Source organism: Larimichthys crocea, chromosome XII, assembly GCF_000972845.2.
Source record: "Larimichthys crocea isolate SSNF chromosome XII, L_crocea_2.0, whole genome shotgun sequence".
Taxonomy (NCBI): domain Eukaryota; kingdom Metazoa; phylum Chordata; class Actinopteri; family Sciaenidae; genus Larimichthys; species Larimichthys crocea.
The window spans coordinates 610,790-622,122 of record NC_040022.1 but is presented as its reverse complement, the minus strand read 5'-3'; the positions used below and the strand labels follow the sequence as shown (position 1 = coordinate 622,122).

Below are 11,333 nucleotides of genomic sequence, written 5' to 3'. Positions count from 1 at the left end.
CTGTGTTTATTCTACATTAATTTGATCATTTTACATAAATAAATATTCATTATAAGCTTCAGTCTCAGAAAAATGCATTTAATGTATTGATATATTTATTGATAGATTAATCGCGATTAATCGCGATTAATTACAGAAATTTTTGCGATTAATTAGTTAATTTTTTTTAATCGATTGACAGCCCTAGTTAAAAGGGTAATGGGAGCAAATATATAACTGAAATAGATGCAGTTGCCTTAAAACAAAAGTGAAGTTTATATTTACTATGGTCTTTGAATGCATCACACCCTTCATGTTAGGTTGAATAGCGTTTGTCCAGGTTTAGATCGAACTTGGTTTTGAGTTGTTTTCATTCATTGGTTGTTTAATGTTTTGCCTGCCAATAGGCGTCTGTTGTTTGATTGAGGGGCGGGATTTTAGCTGCTGGGTCCGAAAATGTCCGTGAGCGTCAATGTTTTTTTTCTTTGCCAACAAGCTGAGAAAAGCCCGACAGAGAGAGAGAGTTGTCCGACAGAGGGGAGTTTTGGATAAAAAGTATATTTTAATTGGAGCTGACGAAAAGTTAATCCGAAAACTACTTAGAATTCATCTTCCCAGGTAAATATTTACTGTGATGTATTATTACGGTCAAGTTTAATGGTAAATGGAGTCGCTAGTTCCCGCTTGTGGCTAACCATGCCAACCAATTTAAATTGTGAAATGCTATCGTCATGTTAGTCTAATTTTACCCCAAAATAGTGATGGCATGGACACTTAGATACTTTAATGTGTTAAAGGAGACGACGAGAGTGGGACCCGTGCTGGCTGCAGTTTCCCAGAAGGATGGCGCACATCTGTTCCCTCGCTGCTGTTCATCCTCGCCACCCCTTGACAATTTCCGTGCCTACGGTTGGACGCCATTTTGTTTAAACTGACTTCGAGAAACACCGGTAAAGTTTCAGGCCTGCAACGTTTTATTTGGTGTTTTGTTTTGCCGGCTGGGGTATACGTTTATTTTATTTGTGTGGTACCACAGGTAATACATTGAATTAGGGCTGCACGATATGGCCTGTAACCAATATCTCGATATTTTTAAGCTATATCGCGATACACGATATATATCTCGATATTTTTGTTGTTGTTGTTTTGTACTCTTTTTATAGCATTTTAACACGTGTCATATTTTTTATGAATTTTTAATGCATTTCATAATGTAAATATGAGCTTTAAAGCAGTGCAGGATCATACTTGGCTTATGAGACACACTTTTTTTAAATCAAATTTTAACCAGTCTTCATATTTTATAAATAAACCTTTAATAAATTTAACACCCACGTCTTATTTTGAAAACCGGAAGTGTCCACACGCTGCAGTAAGCTAGCGCTGACTTTCCCACTTTTCTCAAAGTATTTGACATAAAGTCGCAATAAGGGCGCACTTGAAAATATTGGAGCAGCTGACGTGGCCACGCGAAAACGAGAGACGGCTGGCGTGACCGCACTTGTTTTTCTTCGGAACCAAGTCGTCCGTCTCCATCTTCAATTAACTCGCTTGTGCTCTTCACTTCTCTCCTCACTTGATACAAAAAGTACGCATGCGCGCAGGGGATTTTTCTGGGTGGGCGGGGCAGTGTGCTGCTTGCTGTGAGGAGCAGCAGGAGTGAGTGACAGGCGAAACAACGGAGAATTAAATGCTGACGGCTTAAAACATTTACGTGACAAGTACTCGATGGTCGCGATATAGTCATTTCATACATCTCACGTAGAACAAGCCGCGATATATCGAGTATATTCGATATATCGCCCACCCCTATAATGAAGTTGAAAAATTGAACTACAGGGTACTTAAGGAAATCTGTATTTTGTGAATTTGATTTCTACGAACTGTGAAAAGAAGGAAGATATTATTTTATTTATTTTTACATTATTTTCAAGATTGTTTTGTTTATAAATAAATACCTGATGCAGGATAATTTGGGCCCTGTTTACACGTACACGGGTATTTTTAAAAACGGAGACATTTCTCTTCGTTTGTACCTATCTTTTACACGCAAACGGGGAATTCGCCTCTGAAAACGAATCTTTCTAAAAACTCCGGCGAGAGTGGAGATTCTGGAAAACTCCGGTTTTGCGTGTAAATTGAGATAAACGGAGTTTTAGGCGCCAAAAGTGCGACCAATGTTTACTTGTTGCTATGACGATGATCATGGAAGCATTATTCTGATTGGCTTGCAGAGGATTCGCCTTCTTCCTACACTGCCACCCACAGGCTTGGCGTAGTTATGACGGCGCTCGATGGCGTATTTATGCGGGTTGACTTTTTTGAAAACGATGCTATGTGCACGATGTTATTTTGGAAAACGGAGGGAGGGAAATATTCGTTTCTCAACATACCCGGCTACGTGTAAACGTAGCCTTGGATTTAAAGCACAGTGGTTTGTGTCCTTAATTTATATCATTTGTATGATTGCTGGGGTAAGGAACGCAGAATAAAAATAAAATACTAATTCATAAAAGTCATATGAACTCAGGCCCCTTCTATTGAAAGGCAAGCAGTAAGAGTAGGTGTTGGAGAGTTAGTCTGCCTTAATACATAGAGTAGGGGTTACATTCGGTTTACCAAAAACACCTTAGCACTTTTATTCCAGTATAAGCCAGTGGGAAGAAGAGAAAGTTGATGCTCAGGGGTCAAGTGATTTGTAACAAGTGTCAGAGCTCAGGCAGAGATTACCATGCATGCTCAGAAATCCTGATGAAGTCAGGTCAAGGAATTGTTGAATACAAAAAAACACCCATGCAAACTGGACAAAGGTGAGGGGTGTGTGTGTGTGTGTGTGTGTGTGTGTGTGTGTGTGAGTGAGTGAGTTAATGCGGCTGTGTTTCTGGTGGTCTGGTCTAAAGTCGGCAAGGTTCTGAGTTTTTTTCTTTTCTTTTTGCCTGCTGAGTTGAATAGAGAGGAGGCCTCGCAAAATAATCCACACTCCTATAGATCCTTTACTTGAAACAGCAGCAATAATCAATTACTGGACTACACAAGAGACAGCTAGAGTAGAGATGGGTGAAGTGGAAGCGAGTTAGAGAGCAAAGGAAGTCGAGGAAGACACAGCGAGAACCGAGCATAGGTCAGCACAGGCCTGAAATCTTTGCCTTAGTCTGCGATGTTCACTTCACACCCGAATCAAACCTTATGGCTGGTCGACAAATCCCATGAAAAGACCAAGAACAACAAGGAATTGATCACTCTAACAAGTTTTTCCTGTCCCTATCCAAAGCCTGAAATAGCTTATTCGCTCCGCACCTGCAACCCCTCCACACACAAAAAAAAACCAATTAAAGCACATTAATGAACAACAGTGTTCTCCTATGTAGACCTCACTTAGCGTACCAAAGATGAAAATAGTCCTCAACAAATACAGCATTTAATCCTGTGTGAAAGGCAGCTACTAAAATATATACAGTTTAGGAAATCACTTAGCCTTCGTTTAAAAATGAAACCAGCATATTTCTATAGGATTTACTGACAATATGATAATTAGACAACTGTGTGTGTTGCCTGTATTATCCAATGCCAGTATAAAGACCCTGAGTGGTGGACCTAAGGCGTTCCGAATGAATCCTTGGCCCTTGAATAAGCCATCTCATTCTTTATTATATATACAAGAAAATGTCACTGTCAATAAATGACTTGAAAGCAAGATAATGTACATTCTGTTATTTACATGCTCTGCAGAGGTGGTAGTGTGTTTGTTTGCTGTTTACAGTCACTGTGTGCTTCCCACAGATGATTACTTGATTGACAAGTAATCTATGGGAACCACAGGGAAAAAAAAAACACAACACAAGTGAAAGTGCTGCTGAAATATGAAGCACTGCATACATTAGCATTTAAACTGAGCACAAACAGAGGAATAAACGTTGATAAGACAGCACAGAAACTTGATTTTGAACCGTTTATGTTCGGATGTCATGATTTTTGGTTGCCACTTTTTTCAAAATAGAATAAGAAAACGCCTTTGTGACAGATGTTGTAGTAAAAAGAACCTTTAAATAAATGTGTGTGAGTTTTAGTGTGCATGTGTGTGTGTGAGAAAGAGATAAAGCGAGCGCATTTGAACTTGACAGTTTGATTTCTAATGGCTTAATTATTGTTCGGGCTTTGTTATTGCCTTCTCTGATAAACAGTAAACTGATAAGCTGCATAATCATTACCCCTATTGGTATATGTGTGTGTGTGTGTGTGTGTGTGATTGCGAAGGCATGTGCGCGCATCATTATGTTTGATATCACTTTTGTCTCACAGCGATAAAAGCCGACATTTTCCCGCACCGACATCTCCTAACCACGCTCGCCTCAGTGCCTTTTACTTTCTCCTCGATTGTTTCCAATTATCTTTTTTCTTCACTCGCACAGATTAAAAAGACTTTAACACCATACAGCAGACTGATTGGAGCCTCGCTGGCGGACAAGCAGGCACCAGTGTTACAGTAAGCATTAAGGGAGAAAGGCTTAGAGTAATGATGCAGAGTTATGCAGCCTTGCCAGTGGGGTAACACAAAACCCCTCCCTCCAAAAAGAAAAGAAAAAGAAAGTGGGAAGTGTTGGGATTAAAATGCAGCTGGTTTTAGAGATGAGACAGGTCTTTTTTTGTTGTTGTTGTTAGCTGAAACAGTGGATGTAGAATGATACTACTACTAACTACTGCATTATGGTACATCCAAATTTTTCTTTGTTTTCCTTTTATTTTTAAATGACCTCACAATTGTGAGAAAAAAATAAACTGAAATACATAAATAAAATCTCTAGTGCTCTAAAACAACTTCACTACACCAAGAATTGAATTGGGCCCTTGAAAGAGTTAATACTGCAGGTTGAAATTAGTTAATCTTGCGTACAACCGCAATCAACTTTACTGGCTGTGGACACCAACGTGGCTCAGATTAGAGGAGAAATTACATCATCTTTCATGGAGCAGCAGGAAACACTCCATTATGGGTGCAAAACCCAGTTGCCTAATGCAATTTCACCCAGAGTAGCAGTCAACAGACATCATTATAACTCAGAATCATAGACCGTAAAAGACCATCATAATGTGATTTTACAAATTGTATGCATGTAAGCAGTTTGGTTCAGATGGTGCAAAGAGCTAATAACTGACACAGAGCAGCGGAGGAGGGCAAATAGTGATGCCATGATGGTTGTAAGTGACTTAAATGACGCAGTCCTCGCATTTATTTTGAGTGGTTATAATGAAAGCAAAATTAATAGGAAGAAATAATGAACATTTTGTAATAACCTTGCCAGGCAACAAGCAGAGACTCCAGGAAGTCATTGCACCAACCCAAAAACTCGCAATAAAACTATCCCTCCATTGTACCTTGAAAGAGTTTTCTGTAACAGCTTATCCTTATCGGGGTCGTGGGGCAGTGGAGCTGATCCCAGCTGGCTTGGGCGAGAGTTGTGGTGCACCCTGGATAAGTCTCCAGTTCATCGCAGGGCTCCAAAGAAATTGCAAGAAGTGTTAATTACTGAAGTTTAAAGGTGCTGTTTGGTGTGTTTTGTTAAGTCCTGACAGATCCGTGCTAGCTGTTTCCCCTCTGTCTCCACTCATTATGCCAGTCTGGCACCATATCAAACTATTTATTTCAGTAGTAGTGCTGTTTTTATAGGCGCTTTCACACCAGAGCGGTTTGGTCCACTTTAAACGGACCAGAGGTCATTTCCTTCATTTGGCCAGGTGTGAAAGCTCATCCGAACTTTGGTGCGGACCAAACAAGCGAACTCTGGTTCGCCTGAAAACGTGGGTCGGTGCTCAATTTGGGCAATACCGCCCCCCAAATGAGCAGCTGTAACTGCATGACATGGTACCAGTTGGTGTGGTTTGTAGTGTGAAAGTGAACCAAACCAAATGAAGACCAATCAAACCGAGTCCCCTGGACTATCCTGGTGTGAAAGCTGCGGGTTTTTGTTCCAACCAACCAAAAGCACACAGTTTGACCAATCAGCTCTCTAAATACTGAAATCAGTTGATTAAATGAGTCAAGTTTGGTGTGCTGCTGTTTGGTTTTGAAAGGAAAACCTGCAGCCACACCGGCCCTTTGTGGAACCGTTTGGACACCCCAGAGATGAACTTCTTGCAAAGTTTTCTTTGAGTCTTTGAGGCCAAGGAGGAGGGAAGTACCCCTGTGCAGCAGTGTCTTGTATACATGATGTCATGCAAAGTTCACTAACATGCAAATGTTGTTATGATCATGAGTTATATTCTCCATATTGTGTGGAGTTTGTGGAAACAGGATCTAAATATAGAACTTTATTCCGAGGCACATCAGGGCAGGAGATGCACATCTAAACAGGATGTTATGACAGTCCTGTGACACGTTGTACTGCGTACCGTGTATCTGTATGTGCATGCACTGAGATCTGTCACATCACTTCCATACCATATGAGGTTGCACATCATGACTCTGCCAGTTCCCCACAGCTTAATGCGTCGCTCATAATTACGTCACACACACACACATGCCCGCGCACACACACACATACACAGGCATTAATGTAAGATGACTCAGTTCTCTGGTGAGCGAATAAGAAACTTTAAATATTAAAGGTCAGTATTCAACACTAGTGCTCTCACTTTGACTTAGCACCAGAGTCATGCTCAAGCATCAGTCACACTACACTTTAAAGAAGGATGAGTCACTTTCAGCACCTCTTTTACCCTCTTTCTTAGCACAGTGTTGGTGTCTCACAGGACCTTTGCATCAGTAACACATGCTGTGTTGGTACGGTGAACAAAGTGCCTGACATTAGAACTCCGGTGGGATGAAAATATGTATAAAATGAGAAAACATGGAAATTAAGTCCTCTATTTGGCGGTGCTTTGGCCTGTCTTCTGCATAGACAGGATTTAAGTGTTTGATAGATCTGTCTGAAGACACACACACATTCACTTCTGAGAGCTGTTTGGTGAACAGATCAATATGTTGATTTATTTATATTTATTTATTTATATATATATATATATATATATATATATATATTATATATATATATATATATAATATATATATATATATATATATAATTATAATAGTAGTAATAATTAATAATAATAGATATATTTTACTCAGTCTGACAACAGTGAAAAAAGATCAGGCGCGGCCAATTGCAGCATTCTACTGTGTGTTATTTCTGTATAATAGACCGCTGCTATGCACACAGTTGTCATCATCTATCTGGCGAACCACATTGGATGCAATTAAAAAAAAAAAGAAAAAAAAATCAATAAATGTATCTTTAATTCAACATTTTGTGTCAAATTATTGATATCTTCAGTGAGTGTCTGTGTAATAAGTAGGATAATGTACAGCAAGCCGGTCATTGCTGCAAAATAAACCATGCAGGACGCAGGCATGCTCAATGTATCTCTGCGTATTAGGTTGAATGAAGAAAAGCACACACATTTTGCACCCATTCAGCCTTACTTCAACACTGACGGCTTTTGGTCTCCCTTACTCTGTCTGCTCTCAGCTTTGATCACCAGGTCATTTACCAGATTGCAGAGCAGCCCTGGACATTTTACTGCCCTCTAAATCCATCCATAGTGTGTGTGTGTCTAGGTGTTAGTGTGTGTGTGTGTACTGGCACTTACATGGGTGGTACGTGTTGGAATAGTGCCCAGTCAGGCTACATCTGCAAGGATGAATAGTAGCAATTCATTCTCTTTACTAAGTCCTAAATCAGCAGCAATGGACTCTCTCTCTCGCTGTCTCTCTCTCACCTACACGGTCTGTCCCTCAAATGTGCTTTAAATTTCAGCTTAACAATACAAATATACTTCCGTAGACAGAGATAAATGGAGGAAAAAGAGAGCTTGAAATATTAAAGACCGTGTATGGATGGATAAAGAGAGAGACAGGAAGAAGAATCAGACGTTGTAGTAAGCAGGTTCAGACTATAGGTGGACACAACATTGTCACACACTGGGATAATCAAATACTTATATACATATATATAGACACACACTATCATTGCTGTTCAGTTCATGCATAAAGTAGAGGAAAGGATGGCAACAAATCGCAGCCTCTGGTGGTAAAAGGTTATTTTCATTCATTTACGAGCTATAGTCTCCTCTATCTCAGTCAGTCAGTCAGGTATTAGCTCGATAAAACGACAATTTGGGAAAGAGACGCAGCGTATAATGTTCTTTGTGGCAATTTGGAGAGGGTTCGTGTCTGTCTCTTTCTGTTTCTCAGAATCGTTAAAGGCGTGTGTGCATGTGAGATGTTTGTGTAGGGCAATATATACAGTAAGTAAGTCTTTTTTCTTTTTTTTCTAGATCTGTATCATATGTGAGAATGATACATTGGCAGCATTGTGAAAGGTAGATGTAACAATGCTATGGTTGGTTATGACTATAGGTCAGTGTACAGCAGATGAATGTTACATTTCTCGGTATAATAAGGTTGATTTGGACACAGTGGCTACAGCTATTGCGTCAGTACACATCTTAACACATAAAGGCTCCTTGTCCTTGCAGTGAGTGAATACGCTGAAAGAAAGACAACAACAAAAAGACTAAAAAAGTGGCAAATGAGCACGAACCATTATGTGGCAGCTTGAACAGCTTTGATCTTTGAAACGAAAGCGTGGGATGGATGATCGAAAACACGTCTGAAAGGCATCTGGTGTATCAGTCACCAGCTATCAGTGAAATGATAGCGAAGAATTGATCAAAAACATGGTAAAGCGTTATGAAGGCAGAAGTCACAATGGACTTCGAATCTTCAAAGACAGAGTATGAGTGTCTTTTGTAAATGAACATGTCGCGCACACTATAACAATAACAACGGCCTCGCGCTTTCCTTCCATCTCCGTCGTCCTTTCATTGGCTCACCGCTCTGAGTTTAAATGCGTGTTTAGTGGAATTAGCTTCTAATGGCCCTCTTAAATTTTGAATCAAACTATGTTAATCTGCGTTAATGTTATTACTTCACGTTCTCGCTCGCTCTCTCCTCTCGCTTTCCTTTCGTTTCACCCCTTTCCCCTGCTCCCGCCTTCATCTTGCCGTCTGTGACTTGTGGCACTTGTGGGAAAGCAAATGCAACACCTTGTTGTTGCGAGGAGCTTTTAGCTGGCATTTCCAAAGGCCTCTGGCAAAGGTATGATAAGCCTGTGTGTGTGTGTGTGTGTGCATGTGGGTTCATGTGTATACATTTGTTAATCTGTAGCGGATGCATATGGCAGATGTGTGGTGTATGTGTATATCTGAACATACGTGCCTGTCTGAATGGCGGGATGGAGACATGTATCTGTCTGTCAGTAGGTATGTGTCTGTGTAGATGTTGGTGGGTGTACGTCTGTGACATTTGGCTGCTCTGACGGTGCAGGTCTAATAAGTTTCCCTTCATCTGGTTCCTGTCAGAGTAACACAACCAAGAAATACCACCATGGTAACAAGGGCCAAGACCCTCACACTTTAAAGAAGAGAAAGTAAATCATTATTAAAGTTTTTATGTTTGCCTGCGGTGGAAAAGGCAACGGCAACAGACTCAGCAAACACCAACTTACCATCTGTGTGGAGCAATGAGGAGAATATAAGACATTTTTCACATGGTCAACCATTGGTTGATGTTTGATTGACACTTTTTTAATTACCTGCTCTGGTGTTGGCCTCCTTGATATCCCTTCTTCTGTCCACTGACTCCTGGACAATGATCTCTGACAGTTTCCCAGTTGGCAGTGTAACCAGTTTCGGTCTGAAGTTTTCTGTCTCTAAAGCTCTTTAAGTTATTTGCCCAGAGTCTTTTGCTGTTTCACCTTTGTGGTGCTCACTGCAGCTCTTTGAAGAGATCTCATACACCACCCCACTTTTCCTCTCTGGAAGGATCTTGCCATTGGGGTGTCCAAGCAGAAACCAAATCTTTTTATCCGACTTCAAAAATGTCTCTTTAAAACTTTGGTTAGACATTCTCCCTCACTCTCCTCCTCGCATGTTCTGCTCTGTATAAAAGAATTCCTAAAAGTAACCTTATATTGTAAGTGGTGATTAGAGTTAAAGGTAGTGGTCTGTACTGTGGTCTTTATGTTCATTGCTTCACCTGAACACAGACGTCTAGGAACAGTAGTTTACCATTCTCTTACTGTTCATGGGTAAACTTAATTGATGTTAATGATGTGTTATTCTGATACTGCAGCAGCGCATTATGTCGAAAGTGTCACACATGCCAGTATTGTTCTGGTGGGCTGGGCGTCACTGCTCAAAAAGTTCCATATACAAGTTACCAACAATGATAAGAGATGAGTGACCCCATGGCTTCTCCCTTGCTTATAAAAATTCCCTTTGAACGTGAAATAAGTCATATCAAAGCACGACCCTGGTAGCTGGATGATCTGATCTGATGGGGATTTTTTTTTTTCTAAGATTCTGTGTGAGCCGCTGTCTGATTGTCTTTACTGTTTCCTCGGTGGGGGTAAAAAGTGCTGTGACATCAAAAGATACCAGACTCTGTGAGGTGAACGCTGTCAAGTCACTGAGCTTCTGGACAAAATCCCTGTTCATAATGTGGTGTTTAGTGCATCCCACTAAAGACTCCGGTGGGGAATTTAGCTGTCTGTTTAGGTGATACTGCCAACACTGAAAGCAATAGATCCAAGGATGAACTCATCCAGTTTTATTTACTGTATCTTAGTCCATAAATCTTATAGTACGTTTTCCACCGTCAGAGTTTAAAACAGTCCATACTCCCCAACTTTTTGCCTGTCCTCACTTCTTCCAAAGGACTTTGGATCTGGTTAAAATGTTAAGGTGTATGTAAAGTAAGAATAAATATGTGTTCTGTGCTTGTCAGACCAAAGAAGAAAGTGTCACTAACCACTCAGCAAAATTTGAATGATTAAAAATATTAACAAGTTTATGAAATTAGGTGTCAAAATCAGGTTGCGGTCTCTATTTCTCTGCTAGGGGTGCAGGGTTACGCTCAGGGTGGCCTCGGTGTGTCATCGAGCCACCCTTTAGCACCGCCCACAAAATCCTGGAATGAAAACTGATGAAAAACTGTTTTAAACTCTAACCCCACATTGCAGTAATATATCGTCCAAAGTCTTTTTACATGTTTTCAGCAACTATTTCCCAACATATTTAATGTATTTTGAAAGTTTCAGCAACTATTTCCCAACATATTTAATGTATTTTGAAAGAAATCTTGGAATTGCCTTTACACAGACTTTGGCATTAGTAAAGATTTGCAACAGAGTTTTGCATTTTGAACAGTTTAACCTCGGGGTGAGGCTTGAACAGTAAAAAGCATCTGAAAATTCTCACCTATGCTGTACTATACATTGATATGTGCATGTTTG

The 11,333-nt window shown here is 40.2% G+C and overlaps 1 long non-coding RNA gene across 4 annotated transcripts in view; it reads left to right on the top strand.

Moving 5' to 3' along the window:
• Window positions 1–210: 210 nt before the first annotated feature.
• LOC113747169 (uncharacterized) overlaps window positions 211–11,333 on the top strand; it is a 35,282-nt gene continuing 24,159 nt past the window's right edge. For 2 of the 4 annotated variants that reach the window (XR_003463409.1, XR_003463407.1), the window contains exons 1-3: window positions 211–597; window positions 777–929; window positions 4,389–4,462. This is a non-coding gene — a long non-coding RNA (uncharacterized LOC113747169). The remainder of the gene's footprint in view (window positions 598–776; window positions 930–4,388; window positions 4,463–11,333) is intronic. The other 2 variants (XR_003463406.1, XR_003463408.1) reach the window with 2 other exon arrangements.